Source organism: Chlamydotis macqueenii, chromosome 26 (assembly GCF_036417535.1).
Source record: "Chlamydotis macqueenii isolate bChlMac1 chromosome 26, bChlMac1.mat, whole genome shotgun sequence".
Lineage (NCBI taxonomy): Eukaryota > Metazoa > Chordata > Aves > Otidiformes > Otididae > Chlamydotis > Chlamydotis macqueenii.
Window position 1 is genome coordinate 4,547,366 of NC_141581.1, and position 10,713 is coordinate 4,558,078.

General features: G+C 48.7%; 1 long non-coding RNA gene across 1 annotated transcript; it reads left to right on the plus strand.

Annotated features, from left to right (window-relative positions):
• Positions 1 to 628: 628 nt before the first annotated feature.
• LOC147597578 (uncharacterized) lies at positions 629 to 10,594 on the plus strand. Its single transcript, XR_015261177.1, has 4 exons — positions 629 to 745; positions 7,020 to 7,101; positions 9,608 to 9,709; positions 10,476 to 10,594. It is a non-coding gene; the product is annotated as an uncharacterized LOC147597578 (long non-coding RNA).
• Positions 10,595 to 10,713: the final 119 nt, after the last annotated feature.

The window sequence follows — 10,713 nt, forward strand, 5'->3', positions numbered from 1 at the left end:
TCTTTGGCACGCTCCAGGGAATAACTGACTGACCTCCGTGCTCTAGGAACATAAGAGAACCAGATGGATGCTAGATACTCAGATCTGCCTCTGTGATTCAGCTTGGTATCTCTGGGAAGAAACGGAGGGCTGGGTTTTTGTGTAAGCTCCAAAACCAGGATGATCAAGGCTGAGAATTTAGGGTGAAACTTGGCTCATCCATCGGGCTGGGAAATCAGAGGGTATGAGCAACACAGGCCGAGGGGCAGCATGGTGGGCTGGAAAGAACGGGCTGTGTAGGGTTTGGTTCTGGGAGATACTGAGCAACTTACCTCCACGAAGCAAAACATGCAGATCCTTGCTCGGAGGGAAGCAGAGGAAGGGTCCTGTTGGCTCTCCTGGCAGGCTCTGCCGCCTGCATCCCTCGAGGGGACAGCTCTTTCACCCCCTTCTCCACCAACTGCCCTCCTTCTAAGGGGTCCAGGCCTAGCTACCCCAACGGGCAGACCTGTTGCTCTCCGCCCTCGCTCCTCCGACCCGCCTTTACGCGAGGAGGAGACTTTTACACTGAAGCGCAGCCAGCTCTCCATGATGTAATCTGTGCAATCTCTGCATTTGCAAGGAAAAGCAGCCTCCCGTTGGCCAAGGCGAAGAGTCCCCGCCTGGGTCCTCCTCCCGCCGCCCCCCCGGTGGCTCATAAAAGCCCCGAGGCAGAGGCAGGGCAGCTTCCCCAGCCCCTCCGCTCGCAAAGGTGACCCAGGGACAGGTGAGCTCCGGCGGGCGTGCGGAGATGGGCGAGGCCCGGGGCGGAGAAGGCTGGGCCGGGCCGGGGATGCTGCAGGGGGCCCGGGGGGAAGGCGAGGGGCACCCTCGGCCACCTGTGGAGCCGGTCCCGCCTCTGCCAGGGAACCGGACAACTCGTCCAGTGGCGGCTTGGGCAGAGGGACCCCGGCCCGGGGCCCGGGAGGGGCTGCAGCGCCCCAGGGATGGGGTCCGCGCTGCCGCCGATCAGCACCATGGACAGCGCCCGCGCGGCGCCTCCCGCCCGGCACCGGTACCGGACAGCGAGCACAGGGCGCCGGGTACCGGACACTGGGCACCGGCTACCGGACACTGGGCACCGGGTGCCAGACACTGGGCACCGGGTACCGGACATTGGGCACCGGGTACTGGACACTGGGCACCGGGTGCCAGACACTGGGCACCGGGTACCGGGTGCCGGACACTGAGTACCGGACACTGAGTACCGGACACTGAGTACCGGACACTGGGCACCGGGTACCTGCTACTGGACACCGGGCACTGGGTACCGGGTACAGGACACCAAGCACAGGGCACCGACTACCGGGCACCGGTACAAGACACTGGGCACAGGGCACCGGGTACCAGACACTGGGCACCGAGCACAGGGCACTGGGCACCGGGTTCTCCCCGGGAGGACGGCAGCCCCCTCCCAGAGCCTGCGAAGCGACGGTGGAACGCTCAGCGGGACGGACGGGCCAGGGTGAGTCCAGTCCTGGAGGGGACAATAGCAACTGGTCCTGGGGGTGGCGGGGAGGACGACACAGACAAGGAACAGGCATAGCCCCGGTCGACCCGCACGATGCCTGGTGCCCGGACAGAAACATCTGTGCACCGGGAAAGAGGCGCTGGGGAGGGAGGCTGCAGCTGGGAAAGTTGGGCTCTGGCCGAGAGCCAAGGGTCGAATGCGGTGGAAAGGGAGATGGGAACGGATTTAGGGACCTTTTCCCCCAAAAGCCCCAGGAAGATACATTCATAACCTCAGGTGTGGGGCAGGGCAGGACTAAAATAATTAATGAAGCCAAGAATGACTCTATGAATCTGAATGGCATCTACACTGTCCATCCACTCCCACAGCAAACCTTTACACTGAAAAACTCCAAATTATTGTGTTGAAAATGTGGCTGACCGGTGTATAAAGTTGCTCTTAAAATTCTCTAGTTTATAGGAGAAATAGGATCTTTCACCGAGATGCTGTTGGGAGTAAATTCTTCAATGAACTGTTGTTTGAAAATATTTTTCCTCAGTAGTTTATTCTATCTGAGTGCTCAAAATTTGTCTTGCTTTAGCGGTACATTTAGGGTCTATGGACAGATTGTCTTAAATTTAAGTGCTCAAAGACTATATCATAGTGAATTTTTTCTCAAAATGCTTACCCCCCCCAAAAAAAAAATTCTGTGCGATCAAATTAAACAAAGTTTTTCTTTTTTATGTTTGACAAAATTAAAACAACGAAGTATTTGACTCTGACTCAACTCAGGAATTTGAACAAAGGTGAAATAAAACTTTTTTTTTTTCTGTTTAGATTATTAAACCACCGATGTAATTTATAAAATTAAACAAAAAAAAAAAGATAAAATGTTGAAAGCAAAGTGCTTGAGCACTTTGGAAATAAAGCATCTCCTATCGCTATTGTCAGCTGAAGTGATTTGCTGCATTTCTCTCCATTTTTGGAAGCTGAGACTATTCCCTAAATGAATCCCTGTTCACTGAAAATGCTCCCCCAGCTCTGTTCAACATATGTCTAAATACTTTGCTAACCAGAGGCTCCACGAGGCAATATAATCCCGGGCTCAGACTGCCCTGTCTCCTGTCTTTACACCTGTATTTTTCTTAAGCAGTGTTGGTCTCCGAGGGGAAAAGGAAACAAGCTGTTCTCCATCTTAAGGAAATTCCTCTTTGCTATTTCTGAATTAAATATTTGGGAAAAAAAGAAAAACACTTGAAAAGAAAGTTGATATTTCCTGTGAGGCCTTGAATATACAGCCAGCCTTCAGAGATACACATTGAACAAACCGAAGGTGGAAATGCTTGCCTATGGAATTTAAATCTTTCTGGAGTCTACCTGTAAATCTTTTAACATCTTCCATCGGTTCTGCGACCGCACAGTGACTCAGTTTGTGATCATTCTTCAATGCTGAGGTTCAGGCTTTGTAATGCCTTCTCTCTTCCAACGCCAATAGAAGGTCTTTTCCCTTTGAAATTCAGCTGTAAAATAAGGGCAAGAAATCACGCTCTTTATCTCCTGCCCCAACACAGGCATGCAAAAGAACTTGAGGAGAAGCCAGAAAATCATATTGTGCCAAGTAGCTATTCCTCCTTTTAGGGGTTTATCTCCGCATTCCGGGAAATTGCCTAATCAGATTTCATATTTAATATAAAAAAAATATTAGGACAGATGAGAGCATATCCTCAAAGCTAACTAAATTTTGTATTGTGCAGAGTGTATTGCTTAATCAAAGTCACATTTCAATGTGTTTAGGGCATATTTTATTGCCTTTTTTCCCTAGTAATTTTCTGTAGATCTCAGAACAAACATGTCTCGTAGAAGAATACAGTTCTGTCTCTTTTCTGAGCAATCCTAACACAGAGGCCTCTGAAGAACAGGGGGTTCAGGGTAAGATCTGAACTTAATTCAATTTAATTCCTGACCCTTAAAGTATTTAGCAAAATGCGTAAACTGGAAATCAATCTGGCAGGAGGCTACCACATTGGCTACTCGAAGGAAACATTTTAAGTTTTGCTAGAAATAAACACTGTATAGATTTTTGTTATTTAATTTTGCTAAAGGCAAGATCCTCCCTTCCTCCTCCCATCAGAGAGACAGTGTGTTCCAGTCTCTGGGCTCTGCATGCCTTGCACAAATATTTGTCTGTGCGTCGCCTGCCACTCCAGTAATGAGCTGCTTTTCCACTGCAATCATGGCATCTGGTAGGGTTTCAGGCTGTGAGTAGCTGGGAGACTGGGAGGTGCTTGGGAATCCCAGCAGGAAAAAGAGAGTGGATTTCAGGCGCAAGATCTGCAACAGCTTTTGAGCTTGGATAAACATGGCGAGGTTCTTCTCTCCGGCAGAGATTTGTTCTGCCCCAGACACCCGGACTTGGCATGCAGACCTAGGCGCTATGCCTGCTCCAGGCACCTCCATCCGCACATAATTTTACGTTCCGTCTCTTTCGAACACCTGCATCCGTGCGCACTCCATGTGTCTGTGTCTGTGCGCGCCGTGGTCCGCGACTGCACTGCGACACACGCGCGGTCCTGCCTAACCCGATTCTCTCCGCTGGACAATAGGAGCCAAGGGCTCTCGCTCAGGCAGGCGTTGAGGCACACGCTTCACCGTAAGCGCCGGCATCAGTGCCCGGTTCAGCCAGCACTTCAGCAGGGTTTGGGTATGCAACTGAATCAGGGCCAGGACGAGATCTTAAGGAACAACTCCAAGGAAAGAATTTGGCTTTTCTGCTGGCTGAAATCAGTGGGAGTTGTCTCCGTTAAGATACTAAATTCAGACCCCTCCAGAGCAATCCATTACTAGGAAAGAAAAAGAAATAAACCTCCCATGGATCTACCCTAAGGTCCTGATAAGGACCCAAAGCACCGAAGAGATGAAAAGCAGGTGATAAAATTGATGTAAGCATTCTGTATAGGCCTTTCCTCAAAGACCGTTCTGATCCTTGTGTGGCCTCAAAGTGCATCATCGTTTAACACCTCTTTAAAACTTAACGAGTTTAGAACAAACGTTAGTGTCCTGGTGGGATTGTCAAACAAGTGGGCATACACCTCACCTGGAAATACCTAGGAGTGGGGTTCCAAATTCATGGGTGAACTCTACTGAAATGACCTGTCATTAGGTGCTGAAATAGCTTTGTACATCGTGCCTTTAGTAAAATAGATACTGGGATTTTAATTTAGTAAAATTACCTCAATTTAAGCCTAGAGACGATACAGGAAAAGAAAAAAAATAGCTAAGGAAGAGTTAATACAATATTGAATATTGATATTTGTGTTTGCATATCCTAAGGCGGCCCAGGATATCTGGAGTCTCGAGCACTCGCTGAGATTAACAGGAATTGCCCTCCGAGCAGCTCTGAAAACCCTAGCCGCAGTTCACCGCTGACAAATCAGGGCTGAGCAGGCGTTATCCTGACTCCCATACGCGCAGAGAGCGTCCAACCGTGCCGTAAAAGCAGCTCAGCCTCGTAGTTTGACCCTGCAACAGGAAAAAAAACCCCTTCTTGCCACATTTTTGTTTGACTCAGCAGAGCCTCCAGCACGCCGCTAGCTCAGTACCCCTCGTAGCGCTTGCGTGAACGGGGCGACTCCCGTTCTGCAACCATCGCACGCTCACGCCCCGGCTCCAGTAGCCTTTATTTACAGAGACCAGATGGCTCCTGTGCGTTTCGATTGTGCGATATGGCCCCCTTCCCAGTCTGTAATGAGTATGGAGTTCTTAGTCTCACCTTGTTTATAAACAGACTGCACAGTTGTGTGCGGAACGCTGCAGCTGAGGGTCAATACCAAGATTTTGCCTTCGGCAGGCTCAGAGCTGTAAGGGGAGGCTCCAACGAGTGTGGCCAAGCCAGGATTTTTGGATGGGTTGCTGATGATGAGGGGAGGAGCTGGGTGGGGTTTGTTTGCATGATTCCTTGCTTTGCTTTTTGCGTGTTTGCAGCCGTGCGGAATTTTGCGTTAATTCAGCTGCATCCCCAGGGTGAGCAGCGGGGCTGCGTGGGGCTGTCATCTCTTTGGGGCATGGACATTTTGTTCTGTGTTTGTTCAGCACTTAACGCCGTCTGTGACGCAGGCTTGGGGGTTTTATGAAGTCCAAAGAGCAGACATTTCATGCTACCGTCTGTGAATGCATGGATGTCCTACTCAACATCACACTCCAGGATAGAGGGGAGAAATTTGCCTTTTGTTTTCTTTTAATTTGGAGAAAGACTCAGAAATTTTCATACAACAAACCTACAGTAACTTACACAGTATCAGGCCCTACTTCAGGAAAACACAAATGCACTTGCAGAAACTTCAGCACTTAACTCCCACCGCATCCAATACTGCCTAAAGTTAAGCACTTGGCTGAGATGAGGATTAAAAGATGTTTCCACAACGTTATGCAAAGATCTTCTTTCCATCCTGTCGTGTACAGAGACAGACCTCCCCGCTGGGATTTCCCAAAGCATTCCGTGTTTCCAGGTGCCCAGCATGACATATTTCAATTAGTCCTGATTTTCAGGGCCCGCTAAGTACCCGCCTCTCCCGTAAGAGGTCCCCTGTCGAAGTGTCTCAAACACAAATATAAGGTATCCAAAATTGCTAACTTCTTTTGAAAATCTACAGCCATGGTGAAGAGTCCACCTACAAGATTCCAGCCCAGATCAAAACTGCGTGGACTCAGGCCCCCCAGATCAGAAGCAACAGTCAGTACCTGCTACCGTAAGATGACAACACACCCTCCAAGTAAAGTAGAAAGGAGAGTTTTTCTTAAGAAGAAGGAGAAAATTGCACAGCTCCCAGGGAGAACAACTGCAATTTTTTTTTTCATTTAAACTCACAAAATTATTAATGATTCCGTCTAATCAAATATTCCGTTGCTCCGTGTTGCCAGCTGGATGTATGCAGAGAAATCAATGACACGAAGCGATAGAAAACTTGACTCGGGGCTCCCGCTTGGTGGAGGTGTCAGAAGCAATGGGAATTTCTCCCGAGCAAGGAGAGCAAAGGGCAGTTCAGACACGCCGTTCAGTTCAGAAAGGCCATCATAGTCCGGAATGTTTAACGACCTTACCAGTTGCTCATACTGGTTGTTTAGATTTGCTCAGGAATAGTCTGCGTTCTGAGCACAGGGGACAGAAGGGAAGTACTGCCCGAGGTGCCGTGGTAGCTAAGAGCCAAACCCACAAAAGGGGACAGCGTGGTGGATTTTTGCAACCCTAATCTTAAACTCAAAGCTGTTCTTAAGTACTGCATCTCACCTTCCTTTTCTGTGAAAATGGACACTGCGATACCCATCTCACAAGGGTACCAGAAGACCAAATTAAGTGATATTCGTAAAGCTCTGGAGATCCAAGAGCAAATGGAACTAGAGAAAAGAAAAAAGGTGATTATCTTGTCATGTTTGGCCTGGGAGGAAGATTATCCATCTATCTTGCCAGACCTATTTATCGTCTTATTTTCTCCTAGCTTATCTTTTATCATCTTTCTAATCCGCTCCATCTAATTCAGCCAACATTTTATTTCAGCACAGTTCTCACTGCGTGCTGATGAAGGTGTGTTTGGCGACGGAGGTGCGTGCAGATTTTACATAACCTGACGAGGTGCAAGGTAGGTAGAACAATAGATGCCAACTAATGGGTTCACAACTCTTAAAAATAAATTAGCTGATTTTTTTTTTTTCTAGAAGACAGGCATATTTTTTTTCTGCTGGCCTATCAATGGGGGAAGAGTTTTGAAAGAATTCCTTTTCCTGAATTTTGACAGAACGGGCTCCGTTCTGTGTAACGCGCACTGATCTAAATGATGCGTGTACGTTCTACTCGCTGTGGCATGTGTGTTTGATACACACACGCACAACACCTCTGTTAAGTGGACGTAACGTCTGAAATAGGTTTCTGTGCTGGAAAGTACTGGGATGCACCGTTTCAGTCATGCAGGATTCTAAGAGAAATTGGAGGTGGACTGAACTGACTTGGAGAAAACAATGGGGTTCAAGGGCTTCCAGTCCCTTACAGGGTTCAACAACCACATCACAGCATGCTGGAGATTTTTCTGAATACCCAAGCCCCTTGCATTTTTCTTTTTCGTCTATAATCAAACGGCACTTTCCCACCTTGTTGCTAGTGAATGCGTTAGGGTCTAAACTTTATAATCTCCAGAGCTGTTTCCTGGAATAGATGCAAGCGGAGCGCTCGGTTAGGGACAGCCGGGAGGCTGGGAGAGATGATTACCTTCAGGCAGTCTCGGTGGAACGTCCCGGGGTTCCGACAGGCACAGCCTAATGCGGGACTTACAATGCTGAACAGACTTCCATTACGGGGGCCGGCTGCGTCGGTGCACATCCGCACACGGCGAGCTCCTTGTTAAAATGCACACCAGTGGCTCCAAAACGCAGCGGCTCGGTCGGGGTTCATTAATGGCAAAATCATTCCGAGGGACATTGTTTCGGAGAGGGAAGAATTTCATTTCTGTCAGGACTGGGTTTGAGCTGCTAAGGATTGGGTGGAAAGTCTGCTTGGACGGGGAGCAGAGCTCGGCTGTGCAGCCGTGCTGGAGGCGTGGGGAGGGTTGAGATGCACACAGCTTAGATGGGGGGGGGGGGCAGGTTAAAATAAATTTGTATTAAAGAGGCGGCTTTAAAGAGTGTGTGTGCTCCAGGAGGCAGTAGCTGATGCGAGAATTGCTCAGCTCTGTGCCATAAAGGGTCTCTGCCCATGACAGCGATGGGAGAGCCAGCGCGCTTTGTTCTGCTCTCAATATTCCCTTTCAGCAGACACACCACCAATTGCCCCAGACCTGTACAGCTTTTGAGATGGTGAGGGCTGCTGCATCACGGGGCTGCTGTGATGAGGAAATCTCAGTCCATTTTAATCAGCAGGTATTAAATAAACAAAAGAATTCTCACTAATAGATAGAAACGGGTTGCCGCACAGCTTGAGCGTCAACTTCTCTTACTTGTTTACCAAGGGCCGTGCGCTGGAACACACAAGACATCTAATGGTTTAGTAATAACTGCAAATAAACACCTAATTACCAGGTCTAAGAGGGGAAGGAATACAAAGTGACTAGGATGAAGCCATCAGTCACCGTAGCTTTGATTCCTTGTATGGAGGCTTGCGTGAAACGCGCTGGTAGCTCTCGTCTCACATGTATGCCGCTGCTTCTCAGGAATAAGTCTGGTGCCTGTTCATTCAAAGCTCAGCTTTATTTTTAAAATCTACTCTCTCTGAAAGAGCTGTCTTTAAAAAAAAAAAAAAAAAAAAAAATTGTACAGCAATGGGGACAAAATTGCTCCTCAACAAAGGGGCCTATCAACAGCCTGTCAATAACGTGCCAAAGGCCAGAACCTGCCTTTCAAAGAGGCTCTGCAGCCTCGATGTGTACTTTGAGAGCAATTAAGGGACGTGAGCAACATGATGATTATCTCATGGGTGACATTTTCATCGGCTTTTTGGGAAAAGAGAGAGATGGCTTGGAGATGGCTGTGATCAATGTTCATCCTAGTCCCACATAAATGGCGGAAGAACTTGTGGTAGATGGGCCTGGAAAGCAAAATGCACAAGAAAATTAAAGGGGGGAGGAAGAGGATTTTAAAATCCTAGAGGCTGAAAGAAAGAGCTCCAGCAAGAAGCAGAAGGACACAACCTGAGAAATGAGAGTGGGAACAGGCATCAGGAGGGCTGGCAGATCTCCAGAGGCCGGGGAGGGCAGGAAGAGGAGAGGAAGGGACTGTAGGACTCCTGATGGAGAAGGATGGGAAGAAGAGGGGAAGGGATCCCCCTGAGCGAGGAGAAAGCAGCACAGACGTGTCGTGCTTGCACAGGGGGATGTCTTGCAGGCACCTGGCCGTGCCTCTCCCTTTTTCCATCACGGACCCTGCACCAACAGGCAGCACTGTCCCGGACCGAGTCCCCAGTGTCGCGCACCTCACACTCCATCAGCTGGCAGTTGCGCTCCGAGCCCAGGGAAAGAGGAACAGAACATTCCCAGCCAGAGACTACAGTGATGTCTTAGGAGAGAAGTGCAGTTATGATTACTCTGCTTTTTTACCAGCACGTTCCCATCAGCGTTGTCCGTCTATCCTTCCCTCATCTCTTCTGTCTTTGTGCTGCAGGAGCCAACAACAGCCCGGAGCTGGGAGCAGACGGGAGCGCGCAGAGGCAGGCTGCGTTGGACGGGAGATGAGTGCCGCTGGGGTGCGGAGACACGACGACACGTAAGAACCTCAGCCCAGCATCTGAGTCCCGCTGCATGGCTGCTATTGCCCAAGGGATGAGAGGAGCCTGGGTACCAGCCCAGAAACACGAGCTGGCTCGGTGGCGTGAGTGCGGAAGGGCTCGGCGCGGGCTATCCCGCGCGCCAGTGAAGGCAGGGCACGGCACTGTGTTGCCCGCTGGCATGGGCGCTGGTGCATGCATGGGGACCAGTACAGCAGCCAGTGCGGAACAGAAGCTGAGATGTTGCATATGCCCAGCTGTTTGGGAGCTAGGCAAAATGTTTCATGGAAAATATATATGCAAAAATGCAAATTTGGTTACATTATTTTCCCAAATTGCTGAATTGCTTGTTTAGGAAAACAAACTTAATTTTGGCAGAAGAAAATGTTGCTTAATTTGCTATAAAACAATCTCATTCCTGCTTTTGATTTTATGAAAAAATTAAAAATGTTAATGTTGAGAAAAAGCAAAATTATTTTTTAAATATTTGGAAACCTTCCCTGTCCCAAAAGATACGGTTATATTTCCAGCTCCTGTCTTTTCCAGCGGTGCATGTATCGGCACATATAGGCATGTATATACATTTCTGTGCATCTGCATTTATACACAAGTGCACGCTCACGTCCTGTGCAAACAATTTCAAGCAGATCCGACAGGCGTAAGCTTCTGCTCTGCATTCTCCAGGATTGTGTTTTGAAGACGGTCTTAAGAATAAAAATAATGTTATGTTACCAGTTAAACATTGGGAATAACTCTCCATCATAGGCAAACTATGCTGAAGACAAAAATCAACTGACATTCGCTCTGGAGGAGTCCCTCAGGGTACCGGCAGAACGCATTAACGGTGCATTTCTCCAGCGAGCTGTGATGGGAAGAGCACGGAGCAAAAAGAAGGTAAGGTGGTTAAAAACAACTTGTATTTTCAGACAGCAGTCTCCCACAGAAATCTTTGGAGATGCTGAGCTCTCCACTTCAGAAAATTTGGCCTCTTGTTTGCAAGCAG